The sequence below is a fragment of the Anas acuta genome, chromosome 5, assembly GCF_963932015.1.
Source record: "Anas acuta chromosome 5, bAnaAcu1.1, whole genome shotgun sequence".
Taxonomy (NCBI): Eukaryota; Metazoa; Chordata; class Aves; order Anseriformes; family Anatidae; genus Anas; species Anas acuta.
Genome location: NC_088983.1, coordinates 1,382,363 through 1,399,512, shown reverse-complemented (window position 1 = coordinate 1,399,512; position 17,150 = coordinate 1,382,363).

Here is a 17,150-nt window from a genome sequence, read left to right as displayed (position 1 = left end):
GTGTCGAGAGGCAGGAGACCTTTTCTCCATTAACACCAGTGACAGGACCTGTCTGAATTTGAGATTGGACTGTGCACTTAGTCACATGGTCTGAACTTTTGGGTAGACCTGTGCGGTGTCAAGAGTTGGACTTGATGATCCTTAAGGGTCCCTTCCAACTCAGGATATTCTATGATTCTATGATTCTATGATTCTAACTGAAAGGGCAGCAACAGGCAAGTTTTAACAAAGCAAATTCGAGACATTATCACTCATCACGTCCCAAAATAGAAACCTCCCGTTCTACAGCATCTAAAAGACTAACATTTCAAAATGTTTTTTATATTTTTGTTAATTCTTAAAAAGAAACCAGAGAATAATTCAATACCTTTCTACAGTTAGTCTAATGCTCGAATTTGCACCTTGTCTTATTTTGATCATTTTCCTACAGACAGAGCTGGCTGTGTCTAGTGAGAGGGTGAGAACCAAGAATACTCAAAAAATAAACAACCAAAAGCAGCAGGTGATGGGATGGAGAGGCCTGGGATGGCATTGCTGGCTGCTCAGCAAGAATCACAGAATCATCTAGGTTGGAAGAGACCTCAAGATCATTGAGTCCAACCTCTGACCTAACACTAACAGTCCCCACTAAACCATATCCCTAAGCTCTACATCTAAACATCTTTTAAAGACCTCCAGGGATGGTGACTCCACCACCTCCCTGGGCAGCCCGTTCCAATGTCTAACAACCCTTTCGGTAAAGAAGTTCTTCATAACATCCAGCCTAAAACTCCCCTGGTGCAACTTTAGCCCATTCCCCCTCGTGGAACTTATCTATGACCGAAAGTGTGTCCCTTGTCCACTCCCCCACACCTGTGCTGTGGCCACCCACACCTACATCTCACTTTCCCTGTCCCAGCCTGCACAGCCTCAGCCTAAAGCTCGGCTTAGACACGTGCTGCTTTGTTCCACCCACTGCCCAGAATAACCCCAAATCAAGCCCCTGCCCAGCACTGCGTTGTTCTGCTCAGCACGGGACAGCCTGACAGCCACCCGTAACGCACCCAGCCCTGCAAGGTGCTCATGGTTAACCACTTGTTCAGAAGGTGTCTTGTTTGTATTTGCAGAGAAAGAGCCAAATGTTGAAAAACCTAATTCCTGCAGAGTATTTCCTTAGTAAATCATCATCATCATAGAAAGGATGCAGCAACAGGAGTCTTATTTGGTATTAATGTCGCTCATGTGGAACCCAAACCAGGCCACAACGGTTCTCTGGTTCCAAACAGCTTTCAGCTGTGCCCCGTTTGCCAACATCCTGCACTTTATTTCACGGAGCAATGAAAGCAGAGCAAAGCGTGCAGGTACCTTGCCCAGTCATCACTCCTGGCGTTAGGCAGAATGTTAGATCAGTACCCTTAGCTGAGGTGGAACACCAAAACCCACGACCAGTGAACTGAGTGCCATGAAAAATTCATGAGTCCTTATTTATTACCAGCTTTATTACCAAATTACTTTATTGCCGTTAGCATTTGGGTGATGTGGAACTTGTCTAGAGGGTGTAAAAATAATACTGAGATATTCAGAAAAACCCAGCCTAGTTCTGAGCCAACTTCTCAACAGAGAAGATTAACCCCAAAAGAGGGCTAACACCAGCCCTCCTCCGCTCCCTGACAGCTAACAGTCCCCAGGGACAGCGGTGGGAAGGTGGCACCTCGCCGTGTGCCGGGGCTCGTCGTGCAAAAGCCGGCCGTGATCCACGGTCCAACAGATTAATTTAGAGCAAAATGAGGGCAAGACAAAGCGGTAACTGCAAGTAAATTTCATCCCAAATGGCCTGATGAACCTCACCTTCACAAACGAAGAGGCAGGCTGTTCCTGTCAGAACTGGCTGCCTCCTGCGGTATCTTAATGACTTATTTAATTGCCATTATTGTTAGGATATGAGGAGAAGGGGGGCAGAGGGGAGAGCAAGAGGAATTCATTTGAAGTTTGCAATAATGCCTACTCCCTGTCATGCCGCATTAATGTTCTGCCAGGCAAGCAAAAAACTGTGATGTTGTACAATCAGAGTTAATTAAATTCGAGGGAAGAAATGTGTCGTTTTCTATCAGAAACAGGAAGATTTTTTACGTTTGTACCTAACACGCAGGAATGCTTTCCCTGGCAAATGGTGTGCCAGCACCACACACATCTAACACGAGCAGAGCGCTGCTATCGCACTGACAGCACCGGCTGGCGGTCCGGAGCCCAGCTCTGCACACAGGGACTTACCTCATTGTCACTAGACCTGTGACAATCATCCTTCTTTTTCTACCCAGAAAAAGGGTAGAAAAGGGTAGAGATTTTTTGCTGGAAATGAAACTTTCCTGCTTCAGAGCAGATCGGGCTACTTAGGTCTTGGCAAAGGGAGTATTGTATCCCTGCAACGGGAGGTTTGAGAGATTGTAAGTTCTAATTCTTTACTACTTTAGGGAAGTAGAAGCTTGAAACTTCTTCACATCGTACCGGGGGGTTACACGGGGCCAGGTTAATGCCCACTGCTACAGAACCGCACTGCTGGCGGCACTGCCAGGACTCACCTCTGCTGCCACTGAACTTGAATCCCCTCAGACACTCCCTTACTGATCGTTTCTCTGTGCTGTATCAGGGGCAAGCTATCTGCATGACTCTGGGACCAAAGCAAATCATAATAATAATAAAAAACATTTACATTTGCTCCACATAGCCGCTTCATGCAAAGCAGCCTGCCAGGGAACACATCAATGCACTCGTTTCAAGTCGGCTTCTTTCTGCTGGTTCCTTGGAGTTTGTTCTTTCTCCCTCTCCTTTCAACGGCACGTTGGAATGAGTGTGCCTTCGTGCAGATCAAGGCCATTTGCACAAATATAAAATATTCAATTAATAAGGCTGGAATATTTAATCATGATATTGAAATACTTAGGATTGCACTAACACTTATTATTCTTCAGGAAGGAAGGATTTCCAGCACTCTGCCTGCAACTGCTCCATAATTGCTCTTTGGAGCTTGATGTGGGTTTTTGGTCTCTTTCCTAAACCAATGTTAAAAGGCACTATTAATGCAGATTAAGCTAAATTTCAGAAGCACTAGAGTAATACTCCAAGAGAGAGTGAAATTACTAGCTCTTGATTTGAAAAACTGGGAGAAACATCTTTTTTCATTTTCCAATTAGCAGAGCAGAGATGTCAGAGAATTATGCAGGAGTCAGCCGAATCCACTCCTGGATGCCAGCGTGGGTAATGCAGAGGGAGATTTATCCACCTCCTCCCCCGTCCCTGCCCCACTCTCCCTCGGTGTGATCCTTGCTTTTCTCACAAAAGCCCAGGATTTTGCCTGGGAGGTTTCTTTGGGCGAGCCAAGGACTCACTGTCAAAGAAGAGGCTCATGAAACTGGACTGGGAGGAGTTTTTGCCAGGCTGCAAGGCAGTGGAACACAATCAGAAGTGAGAGATATTGCAGATAATGTAAAATACCTTTTTTAGAAATAATAATAATAATAATAATAAACAGATCTTGTTAGTAACAGTAGGGCTCAAATAACACACTCAATGTGTATCTTCACCAGAGAGACAACGAAACAAAAACGAGCAATATTTCAGCCTTGGTACTGGAAAAAATAAGAGCAGGTCAAAGGAAAGCTTGAGACAACGAGGAACCACTGGTTTCATCCTAATGAAAAGGTCCCTAAGTATGGCTCTTGATTTCACAGATTTTAGTCAAAGGAAAAAATTTGAGAAAACAGGACTGAGGAGTTCATAGCCAGAGGCGAGATGAAGGTCTGCAGATGCCAGAACTCCTAACACAGCAAGCTGAAAACCAAGTGGGGCTACTTATAAGAATGAGCCTCTTCAGGAAAGGGCAGTGGGAACACAGCATCTGGAATTACCACTTCGAAAACAGGTGGAAAAATATAGACCCCCTGACGTCTTAGAAGGCATATGGAGAAATACAAGGAAATGCCAGAATTGCCAAAAACCAAGTTGGTTTAGAGCTTGCAAATGTCAGAAAACCAACAACGAACACGTCAGAAACCTGGGGCTGGCCTGAGATGGGGCAATTTGCACAGGCAGCAGGAAGGAGCAGCCTGCTGGTCCCGAAGCACACCAAGGTACCAGGCCTGGTGCTTCACACCCAACGCTTCCCGGATTTGTTAGCCTGGGGAGCAGTGACACTCTGCATCTGTCACCAGGCCAGCAACAGCCCTGTTGGGTGAGAGTCCTGCGCCACGCTCACAGCACCACCCAACAATGTCCCCAAATGGGTTTCCTTATTTCAGTCAGATTTATTTATTTTTAATCCTGTACGAGGGCATTTTTGCTCCGTGTACAGAGGGATGCCAACATCAGGGAGGGTTGTTAAAACTAAGAGGGAAAGAAAACTTGCATGAGAGTAAATAGTATGAAACAGTCACGAATCCAGGCTGGGAACCTGAGGATTTACAATCCCAGTAGCAAGGAAATTCTGAGACAGCCTCCCAGCAGCAGTGGATGAGATAAAAACCCTCTCTGCCTTGTTTTTAATATGCAGTTTGTTCAGCCCACAAGGAACCTGTGTGAGGTGGGAGGCAGCTCTGAGAGCTGCCCAGCACCAGCAGCATGCCCCAGGGCAGCAGGAGCTTGCTGAAAAAGTGAGAGATGTGGAAACCTCGGATGTGATTTGGACCTGAAATGGGCTGTATGTGCCCTCCCACCTGAAAAACCTTCTTTCCCAAGCAAACTCAAGTGCAAGGCAACTCATTTGGCAAACATCCAAAGGACTTGTAAAATGATGTGCTAAAAAATGGTAACACTGAGCTCACATTGCTTTAAGTGCTCACCAGTGAATAATGTGGAGGTCGGCAACATCCACTCTGCTAATGGCTTTGTAATTTGTGTTGCTAAGAACGAGCATTAGTGTGCCTAAGGATTCCTGCATAGTGCTAGCTTAAAAAGTCTCCTCCCTCAAGTGACAAAACCAGAAAGCAGCGACGAGGAGCTCATCCCTCTGGCAGAGCAGACACTGCTCTCCCTTCCAGCTCACCATGCAGCCGTGGTTGAACGTTTGCAGTTAACGCTTGTGCCTATCGAAGCCGTTCCTCTTTGCCATTATTTAAGAGGAACACCCAGCCCATTCCTCTGGCCATCAGCTTGCTGTGCGACACGCTGTGAGCTGCAATCACACCAACATGCTTCTGGATTTCTCTTTCTTCTTTCCCCAGATGTACCTCTCAAGGCCACCTTGTCCCCTGGCTCCAAGGGGCTGTGCTGGCCCACACCTCCCAAACCACAGAACTTCCTCTGCTTACACCTTAGCCTTGCTCCCTGCCACGTTCTCTTTCAGCCCGTTTCCTAACCCTCGCTGACTCCCCAGCTATCCCCACCAGGTGTGCATACAGGTACAGAGAGAAGGAGGTGCCTGGTGCCCCGCTGAGGCAGCAGGGGCTGCAATGGCAAGTCCCCCGGGCTGCCACAGCTCCAGGAAGAGTCAGATCGATGACAGAGCCCATCACAGAGCCAGGAGAACCATGAGGGAATGTAGAAGTTTGCCTTAGAGTGAGACACTTCAGGGCTTGATCTTATCAAATAGGATTAAGGAGAAACCTGCTCACAGCCTGTACCAATCAGCACACGAACAAAACTGCCCAGCAAACTCTGCCACGTAGCAGGGCTGGGAGAAGCATCACCTGCACTGCACAGGCAGCGACACTGTGACAAGAACTGCTTCCTTCTGCCCTCACAATAGACGTAAAAATACAGACCGTTTTTTAAAGCCTGAGATGAGACCATTTCAGGACCTCATTAATAAGGAAATTCTCCTCTGGGGGCCAGGCAGCTGCTGGAGCAGCAGGCCCCCAGCTGTGATGGAGCCAAGAACACGAGCCCTGCCCCACAGGTCAGTCTGAAGTCAACTGTGTGCATGGCCACATAGCTCAGTGCAGCTGGTCCTTCCCCAAACACCTCACACCTGCAAGCTTTTAGGGTAGATATTTCTCAGGTGAGAGCCAAAGCTCTGTGTAGCTCAGCCCACAGCTCTGACGCTGGCCAAGGCAGATATCCTGGAAAAAAAGAGGAAAGCAGGACAAGCACTGAGGAGCCTGCCCACAGCAGTGTCCTAGTTTGCATCCTTTTGGGTCAGGGCGTAAGTTTTGACATATTTGGTGCTTCTGGGGTGATTTCCAGCTGTTGCAAAGCAACTGCACCTCGAGGAACAGCACCAGGGACTTGGCTCACTCCTTAAACTCAGGTTTTTCCTAATCCCTTAAAAGCCAATGTTTAGAAAGGCACCGAGTGACAGAGCTGAGCTCTGCACCGTGTCGTTTTGCTCTCACCCTGTTCACACACAGTGCCGTGCCTCACGGGGACAGGATTCAAAGGACAGCAAACACATAGGCCTGAAGCAGGTTGGAAACTGCAACAACCAAGGGAAGCAGACTGAGGAAGACCTCGTCCCTCTGCATTCAAGGCAGGAGGAGCTGCTGCCTGAGGAGCACAGTGAGACCGTCCCAGCCGCTGCCTTGTGGGCTGCCAGACCCCACGACAGCACACATGACAGTCAAATCCCTCTGAACTTGGGAGACCCCAAGGGCTCAAAATAACCAGAAGCCAGGAGAATACACCTGCCAGTTCCCTCTTCCTGTGTATCTGCCTGCTACTAGAGAAAAAATAAAAAAATTAAAAAAAAAATTATGTGGCATCTGTCCGGGTAGAGGGAGCTTTAGCATGTAATGCCAAGAGCAGGAGAGCAGATCCGCTGGGGACAGGGTGGTGACAAAGGCGAGGAAGGCTGTGAACCCCCAAAAGAGAGCAGTGGGTGGATGTTTGCCCAGTGCAAAGACACGGTGTGTAGAGCACAGCTCTGTCACGGGTGTGGGAATAAGCTTCAGTGAAGCAGTGTTAGGGGTTTGGGCAGGGCTCATGGTACTCTACATGAGAGCGCTTGAAAACAAAATGACATCAGGTTATTGCAACATATTTTAGTAGAGTCACAAACCTGCATGACTCCAGAGTCCTCTGAAAAGAGAGTGCCATTAGATAAATGGGAAACTATCGAAATGCAAAAAGTCCTACAAAATAAAATAAAAATAAATGGCAAACAGGAAAATCAATGGGAATTACTCTAAGTGATCACTTATGAAATACACAAGAAAGATAAGGAAATAGCAGACAGTGAAAATAAAGAAACCAATAAGGGAAAGGACAACACGGAGGTTTTAACAGAACAATAATGGGGGAAATTATTGTAATAGCTTACAAGCATTATTGAGAATGGATTCTGTAACTACGAGTGTTAGAGAAAGCGTTCAACAAATATTTATCTTCAGTGCTTGTAGGGACACTGAATGGGGTATTCACTCCCTACAGTAACAGGGAAAGGCTTCCTACTCACCAACGACTGTTTAACTAAGCAGATTATTAAACAACCACAAGCAAAGTTAATTGCAGACAATTTTCTAGAAACTTAAAGCAATTTTTGTGAGAGGTTTAAAAAGAAATTCTTTGACTAACTGCTTATGTGTTTAGCAAGCCTCAGCACCCTCAGAAAATCACAGAGGAGGGGGAGCCTGGAGACGTAGATGGCTGGAAGGGGCCAGCAGGACAGCCCGGGAAGCTCCAGAACAGTGAATCTGGTAGCCCCGGCAGGCTGAGTGGGACAGGCTGAGAGTGATGGAGGTAGGGTTCATTAACAGAACGCTGCGGAGGTCACTGAATTCTATAAAAGTTAGCCCTGAATAAGCTAAATGCCTTATAGAAGCATCTTCCGCCTGAACTGCGATTATTTACCAACCTGGAAACTCTCTGATCAAGCACCTGAGGACACGCAGAGAAGGACCCAGCAAGGACACGAGTTCCTGCTGTGTCGGCACAGGCTGGGGGCTGACCTCGCTCCAGGAGAGCCGAGAGCAGCTCTGCTCATCCGCTCCAGAACAGCAGACAAAGCTGTCCCGAAGCAGCAGCACAGTGACACGGTTACTGCTGCCAGCTGGGACAAACTGCGGCTGCTCCCTAGAGATGCACAAGCAAGAGAATAACACTAAAAGAGAATTTGGTAAGCTAAAGGGCAGGGCCAGTGCAAGAACCAAGAGTTATAAACTAGCTGTGAATAAATTCACATCGGACACAAGAAGGCAGCAGCTAACCGCTACAGAGGGAGCACTGGGGCTGCACTCCATAGCACCAGCAGTAATGAGCAGCTCGTTACCAAATGAGCTCAGCTAATGAAATTAATGGGACTGGGCTGAAAGCACCTCTCCAGCAGTCCTTGCAGCCCACGTTCCTACAGAAAGGTCGAGGCTCATCCCACGTGGAGATATCAACGGGGCAGCTGGAGTGGCTGAGGGGTGGACGCGGGATCCACAGGCAGCAGAACCGGGGTTAGGGGTTAGGGGCACTGCTCCTGCCGCATGCAGCACTGCAGAGCAAGGGGTCAGACTGCGTGGTGACTGAAAAAGCACAGGGAGATGGGGCACCTGGAAAGGCTGCCTTGCGTGGGGAGATGAGAGAAGCTCTTCTTGGTTTATTTTACAGAGGGAAAGGAGGTGACCTATTCACCACCTGCAAAGCTTCTGGTATTCTGGTATTTTGGTATTCTGGTATAAGTTTCAGGCTGCTCTGTATTCCAGCAGAGAAATACCTGACCTAATGCAGGGGCTGGAAACTAAAGCCAAGCGAGTCCATATTGTTGTGTTTCTTTTATTACTATTACTATTACTATTATTATTTGGTTTTGTTTTGTTTTGTTTTTCTGGACCAAGATGGGACCAACGCTGCTTCCTCATTGCTTTCCTCAAATCCATCCCATTTACCTCCTGCCTCACCTTCTGCAGGGTGCCATGCCCTTAAAGCACTTCGATGTGCCAGGAATGCCTGGCTTAACCAGTGCTGATCCAAACTGTGCTTATATGTGGCGTACCAACAGAATTACAGAAATAAAGCAGGTGTGCTCTCATGTTTCTGAGGCAGCGTTCTCTCCTGCCCCTGGTTTGCTGAGCAAACACCTTCAAACAAGAGTATTTACGGGTTTTAGAGCTCTTTAGTGACCTGTGTCGTGGAATCACAGCTATCCTTAGTACTCCTCTAGGGGTCACGTTTGTTCCTCCATCAGAATTCCCGTGATGATGCCCCAGAGGCACAGCGAGGTGATGCACACCCGCAAGTAACGCCAAGGTACAGCCACCTGGTGAAGGCAATTCCAGGGCTACAGCACAAACATGTTTCTGATCTCAGCATGACCTTGCTATGAAATCAGTCCGTGCTATTGCTCACCTCTGAGACTCATGAAATGGATATTCCTCCTGGAGCAAGACAAGGCCAGGCCGGGGCTGTAATGCTGCGGTAGGGCCAGGCTCCCTGCTGGGCACGTGCAGGGGAGAATTCACCTCAGCTCACTTCAGCTGCCAGCAGCATGGACTCCTGCACCTGCACTGCTCACCTCTCCTTGCCCAGTGGAAAGAAACAGGTATGCAGATCCCTGCTTTCACAAGGCTTCATGGATTCTTTTATTGCCTCTCCTGCAGCTGTAAAGGAAACCTAGGGCAAGAAGCTCAGCGGGTGTCTCGCTGGCTTCTGCCTGCAGGGACAGGCACAGCCTGAGGAAGCTCGTGCCTTAGGAGAGAAAAGCTAGGGGTGAACAAAGAGAGGGAAGGTCTGCAAAGGTGGAAAGGGACCAAGGTTTTGTAAAAGCAAGTGTTGGTGGGGAAAGGTGTGAAAGACTGAAACAGCGAAGCAATGCACACAAATTGTCCTCCCAGTGGAGGAAGGAACTTGCTGGGATTGTACCAAACACAGCAACACAGCCCTGATCCTGAAGGGAAAACAGCTGCCTTGGGAGTTGCACCCCACTGGTGGACAGAACGGGAAAAGAAAGTCATCCCATGTAGCACAGGTGCCCTGTGACTCCTAAAAAATAGTCAGCCTGGGATTTCTTGCCTTAGGGAGGAAGCCCTGCCCTGTAGCCAGGAGTGCCCCACACCAGGGAGGTAAGAGTCTCAGTCCCCAGCTGTCAGGGCTGATCTGCAGGCTTACAGCGCTCAGCTATGGCTGAGGAGTCGCCCTGCTTCCTCCGAGTATCACAGAGCTGTCAGTCTTACATCTTTTTATCCCTTTGCTCACAGTTGTTTTGTCAGTCCTGAGAGGTAATTATCACTGGAAACAGAATTAAACAGAACCAACTCCCCTCCCTGCTAGGAATTACTTAATAGATGAAATGCTTTCTGCCAATAACCTTGCTCAGAGGAACGAGCAATTTGGTATATTTGAAAGTTGACTGCGTTTCTGTTCCAGTCCATTTCTGAGGTAGTTGGCCAGTCCTCTCTTTTCTGTATCTCACTCAGCTGCATCCTAGCTCTTCTCCACTGTTTTAGGTCTTTCCTGTGATGACAAAGGACAACACCTCAAAATCCTGAGCCTGTCACTCAGACGCACAGCCTGCGGATGTATGAGACAAAGTGCTCCGTGTGCCACTCGGCTCAGGGTGTCCTCAGCCTGTGGTTTGCCTCTTTCCTTTCTGCTCAGTGGTGTGTACTTCTGTTCCTGGCCAGCCCACTGACCCTGCAGCAGTCCTTCTGGTTCCTTGCCTCGATGCTTACCTTAAATCACAGGTTCTTCAGTCCCCTGACATACAACCCGGGGTCCTGATCATGCTGCCTTTGATCCACCATGCTGTCAGGTCCTCCAGCTTTGTCTTGCTCAGACCCCAGGTCTTAATTTTGCCCTTGGCTATCTTTGGCCTCTGTCTTCAAACCTCTTCCTGCTTGGTCCCTAATCTTTGATTCCCACTGCACACAGCTCGGCTGGGATTCCTCATCAGGCCCCTGTTTCCTGCAGAGATGCGGGATATCTCACTGGCTTTATGAAACCAGTAAGCCAATCCCAGCCTGTCCTCCATGACTAAATCCAAGGCTTCCAGGAAAACATGGTTCAGTTTCAAGTTTTCTTTTGAGCTTCCTGAAAGTGAAGCAAGCTACAACAAAAGAACAGGGGCTATTAGGAGAATCTCATTAAAAAACAGATTGTTCAGTGAAATAACAATGGAAAGTACGTGAATGGTTAGTTACTAAGAGAAACAGACCTGGCACTGCAGCGGGTGTTATGGATAAGCCAAGAATAAACAAGACTACAAATAAAAGCCCTCGAGAAAAGCATATGGCTCTGAGCACTATTGCTAAATCAGCTGAAGAAGAGTTCACAGAAATCCAATTAGCAAGGACAAAAGCAGAATAGGTGGCCAGAATGCCAATCAGTATCTGAAACAGCCAGCATGACGATGGAATGTATTAAACACGTCCAGCCCCAAAGTGGAACACCAGCAAGCAAAAGAAAAGCGTGTGTGGTAAGGACAGGAAGCGCTGGTTACAAGCACAGAGGAAAAAAAATACTCTGCAGTGCTTAAACAAGGAATGCAGGAGCAGGAGCACAGGGCATAAGCCACAGAAGGCACATGGGACTTGCTCACACGGCAGCCTGACTGGTTCTGTGTGCAGCTGTAGTGGTGAGCCTGCAGCAATGCCTCACACACCTCGGGCAGCTCCTTCGCCCCACGCCCAGCCTGGAACAGAGAGACCTTTTTGGTCTCCTCCCAGGCAACAAGCGACAGGACAAGAGGAAATGGCCTCAGGTTGCACCAGGGGAGGTTTAGTTTGGATATTAGAAATAATTTGACTGAGAGGGCTGTGAGGCACTGGGCAGGCTGTGCAGGGAGGTGCCTGTCACCATCCCGGAGGTATTAGAGACGTGCAGCTGGGGTACTTACAGGCATGGTGTGGTGGTAGAGTTGGCACCTGATGATCTTAGACATGTTTTCTAACCTAAGTAATTCTATGATTTTATGATCTGAGGGTGACTTTAACAGGCAACTCCCATGCAGTCTCACAGCTCTCCTCTGAGCCCTTCACATCCCCGTGCCTGAAGGAGCTGGGCCTCCAGGCCTTACAGCAGCCCAGGCCTCTCTTCAAGCTCCCCACGAAGGCAGCTGAGATAACCCTGTGCCAGCCTCCCTGTCCCAAGGGCTGCTCTGACTTGCACCAGTACCCCTGGATTTTTTCCTGTGTTACCAATTCCTTTTGGTGCTCCCACACAGCCTTCCTCCAGAAGCTAATCCTCCTCACCACAGACCAGCCGGGCTGCGACGTGCCTGCACCTCCCAGAATGGGCACTCTTACAGCAGGGCACAGCCGCCGGGGCAGCCCGACCCCACACAGGGGGGAGGCACAGACCTCTGCCCTCAGCACAGACAGACTCCCAGTGGCACAAACTGGTAGCACCTTCACAGCCCTTGCTGACAATCCCTCCAGCAGCTCCAGAACCGGACCAGTAGCTTTAATCCTGATTCTCGATTTTGAAAAATGAGCAAGGTGCCACTTCAATCAGTGCTCCAACAGCTCCATCTGTCTTCCCTGAAGGGCTCGGAATAAAAGCAATTTTCTGAAAATCTTATTTTTTAAAAAAGGTAAACCCCAAAGGTCTGGTGGTATGGCCAAATGATGACAAACATTGCCAACGCTCAGTCTAGAGAGCCTTCTGAGAATGCAATGCAAAACCAGACTCACTTCCTCTTTCTTCTTTTTTTTGTGGTTTATGTGCACCTACCGAAGAATGTTCTAAAGAAGATGCTAGGACACTGGTTAGCTCTGTCTTTGTCATTCAAGTTTTCAGTCCATTATATACCTGAATATCTCTTCAGTCATGAATAAAGCTGGAATAAAGAGTAAATCTTTCACAGCGAAACAATTTAGTTTCACTAATATATTTGCATTCCAACCAGAATTACTAAATAATCATGAACATGATAAATGCAAATGCATTCACTGTTAATAAAAAAAGAGCAAAACCCATGCACAAATAATACATTCCATCCATCCACTGCTGAACAGTAGTCTGCAAAGTCCCCTTATGTGTCTGCCTGGTAATTTACCACAGTCAGAATCTCACAATGAGTTTCACTTACCGTAAGTGGACAAACTGATCTGCAATGCCTGTGATTGCTTTATTAAACCGGTGTTCATGCAGTAACCTCACTTGCTAGTTTATGTGAAACGGAGGGGAACCTTGCACAGATACAGGCTGACAACGCTCAAATCTTACCTAAAGGTAAGTCTGTAAACCAGGATGACATTTCACCAAAGAAATAGCAGGTCCAAAGAAAGTTCCTCCAAAAGATATTCTTCACATCCTCTTCCCACTGCTTTTAATTTCAGAGCTAGGCCCCATTCAACATGACTATGCACACTACTTTTAATTGAAATCTCAAGTAATTACACTTAGGAAGAATACTGATTAAGTGCCGTCCAATTAGTATTCATCACGGAAGCTGTGATACTATGAATATGAGACCGCATTTCTTGAGTCTTTTTCTTAGAAGCTGTTTTCAGGAGCCAGCACAGCGTGGAGTGGAACTGCTGAGGATGTAAATCTCACTTACTATCCAAAAACACCATTAGAAGAAGGAACCATTGTGAAAACATGACAAGAGAGAAACCGTAAGAATTATGGGGCTACTGGAAACTCAGCATTTTAACAACAGATTATTTTTAAGAGTGGGAAAAACACCAGAAAAGCAGTGGAGCTGCAGACCAGGACTGTAGAGGAAGATGCTATGAGGACAAACCTGGCATGGAGAGGTGCTCAGAGGTGTTTTCTGACAGGAAGGTGCTCAGATCATCACGCTGGATTCTGGCCAGCTGGAACAGCTTTGACACATCAAGTTTTGTTTCAGACAAAACCATAGGGAAAACTTGGTGCAAATACTAAAAGATGAAATGGTACAGCCAAAGCCTGCTGGTGGGAAGGGCACAGAGAGGCTTTGGAAAACTCTTCCAAATAAGTACAGGCCCTGCACAGCACATGGAGCCTAAGCCAAGAACTCCTGCATGCGCAGCCTTAAAGACTCACGGGACAGCACAGAGGAGCAGGCACGGGTTGCTCTGGGGCAAGCACAACCGAGTTCACACGCAGTGCCTGAAACACAGAACTGCCTGCACCTACCCTCACCCCGCTCCCCTAACACAGGAGAAGCTGCAATTGGTCCACGGGATACAAGCATGGTTTTAGGAAGCAAATTATTCACAGTGATTTGATGTGCCAGTTTTCAGGAATTGTTTGTGCCTGCTTATAAAGCCACTGCTTTTCCAAACAAACCATATCCAAGCACCTCAAACACCACAGGTATTATATCCCACACGTATGGAAAATCTCAAAGGTACACTGGAAACCACAGACCAACAAACCTCAGTTACCCATTGACTATTTCTCCTTTGTGAGAATAACCCAGCTTATTTCAATAAAAAGGTGCATTACAGCCCCTGCAAACATTACCAACCTTCAGCATGAATAAGAGATGGGAAAGACAGAACTGGTCCAAATGTTTTAGTGTAAATCCCTAAAGGCTTCTGAAAAACTCTTTACAAAAAGCAATTAAGGGGCCATAGTTATTAAACACAGTAATCACTCTCTGGTACTGAAAGGTAGGTCCAGGTTCAAAACACATTAGTTATTTTCCACAATGTCAGATGCTTGAGGAGTGGACGCACGTGTACATACCAGGACTTGTTGCAGCCTCCGACCTTCTAGTTGGTTCTGTACCTCACAACCAGCCGCTGCCTTTTCATTTGCATTTTGCTGAGAATTACAATTCTGCATAGTTTGTCTTTCATGCAATTATGCTGATATCCCCAAATCACAGCCTCCTTTTTCCACTCCCTCTTCCCTCCCTCCGAGCTGTTGGCTGAGAACAGAAATAGTACCAAACCACTCTGAAGAGGAGAGGAAAAAGAATAAAAAAATATGGTCTGCAGTCAGCCACCCACTGTTACCTAAAGAAGTGTGGTTGTGTTTTGTCAGCAACAACCGGTGCTGTCACTCAGAAGTGTTTGTGCAGAAAGTCAATATTTGCTTACTGCTCGAGCTGGCAGGCAGACAGACTCGCAAAAGATGCTTCAGCTTTTTAGGTTCATAAGCCACGTGTTCCTGTAAGAGCTATTCACTTATCAATTATTCCCACGCTCTTGTCCTGGTGGAACATCAGAACTTTTCTAAAAAATCAACATATGTTTTGGAAAACTGGGCAATTCCGCACCGTACTGGATTGAACTTTTCGAAAAAAAAATTTTGAAAAAGTAACTGTTTTAGACATTTTATAAGCAGTTGCACTTTAAAAAACGGATCAGATTGATCTGGTAACAAAGCTTGCAATGGCTTCTTAAATCTGGGTCGCGCTTCCCAAAATGACAAGCAGGCCCTTACAGAAGCCCCATTTTAACCAGGCTAAATGTGATCCTGTCAAAAGTTACACTGCTGCAAAGTGCAGCGTTCAGAGCTCTAGAAGCAAGCAGTTTGTTTATCTGCTGACAAGCCAGCTAGTGGAAACTGTTCTACTTTCTTGTTTTCCCGCAAAGAAACAGTAATGTTATGCAGACCCAGACAAATATATTCACTGTGCTGGGAAGCATTCAGGAGATCACAAACTTGTATGACAGAGTCCTCACAACAGCTTTTAAAAGCCTACTCACACGCACGCTCTTCAGATCTCGTCTAAAGACATCCTCTGAGGCTGATAGGAACTCCGTCAGGCTGTCAGCAGTGGCACTGGTGGGGAAAAAAAGGGAAAGGAAATGCTCTGTCAGCCAGCTATAACCTCACTGCTTCGACTGGCATACAGAGTAGAAGCACTGGGACAGCATGCAACATTGCTGCTGCACTGAAGGGTGGGGGAGAAGAAAACAAAGTTATTTATTGACCTCATTTACCAAAAGGAGCCCACTGGCCAACAGCACGAGGGCCACCAATTTCTTGGGGTTTACACCAGTATATTGCAGTTAGAGGAAGGGCAAGTAAAGAAGCCCACTGGTGCACTTCACTTTATCGATGCCAGATTTCATCTGAAACTTCAAATCTGATGTGATTTACTCAATTTATAACAAGGCCTTCATTTAGGATGTCTGACCAATATGCAAATTAACTGACTGTTAGTACAAGACATAAAGAGGGTCCAGTTATCTCTAAGGGCTCGAGAACCAGAAATGTTTATAACATTATTTTTGAGAGCTTGAAATCAAAATAAATGAAGAAATGATCGAAGAGCATCCCCAGAGAGCCACCTCTAGCTGCAGACTCTCAACAGCATCCCACCTGAGATACTTCACATGTGCCCCGCTCCCAGCAGAAGAGGTCTGCGTCTTCCTGAAAATTCAGGCCAGCAATGGCTCTCAGGTTCTGGTGACCAAGGGCAGGAACAAGTGAAAATCCATCTGGTGCTGTGGCAAATCTTGGTCCGCAATTCTTTCGGCTGTGCAAAATGGGTTGTGGATGCCCCATCCCTGGAGGGGTTCACAGCCAGGTTGGATGAGGCCCTGGGCAACCTGATCCAGTGGGTGGTGTCCCTGCCATGGCAGGGGGTGGCACTGGGTGGTGTTAGGGTCCCTTCCGACCCCAGCCGCTCTGTGGTTCTGCGTTGGGTAGAGGAGCTTCACGCTGTTCTGGCTGGGACTAAGGCTGGGCAGAGCAGGGCCTCACCCTGCCAATCCCACTGTGTGCAAAGTCACACAGACGTTGTGTTTAAAGTGCTCCAGATTGTAGGGACTGTGTAGAGTATCAAAACAGCATGGAAAAGCAGTGCCATGCCACTAAAAGAAACCAGGTTTTGACACGCGTGCCCTACAGGTACCGCAGGGAGCGATTCACCGGCAGGGAGCATTCACCCACAGCCACACAGGACCAATTTGGGTGTTACAGAACCAAATTGTATGTTCCAGAGCCAATGTAGGTGTTACGGAACCAATTTGGCTGTTACAGAACCCATTCGGGAACAGGCCTGTGTGTGCCTCTTCATGATGGCAGCACCCCAAGCGGGAGCAGGGCCCCGCTGCTCGCTGTGGGGAGGGCTCCCTCCTCCAGCCTAGTGCTGCCGGTGGCTGAGCAGGCACGGAGCCACCCTGAGCACCAACCTCTCATGGCTATGAAGCCAACCGGACAGGTTTTTATGGGGCTGGGTGTTAGTTCGGGGTGGTGCTGACAGGGCCAGGCTGCGGTGAGCTCTGAGTTTTGGGCCCCTCGCTACAAGAAGGACATGGAGGTGCTCGAGAGAGCCCAGAGAAGGGAAACGAAGCTGGTGAGGGGCCTGGAGAACAAGTCCTGTGAGGAGCAGCTAAGGGAGCTGGGCTTGTTCAGCCTGGAGGAGGCTC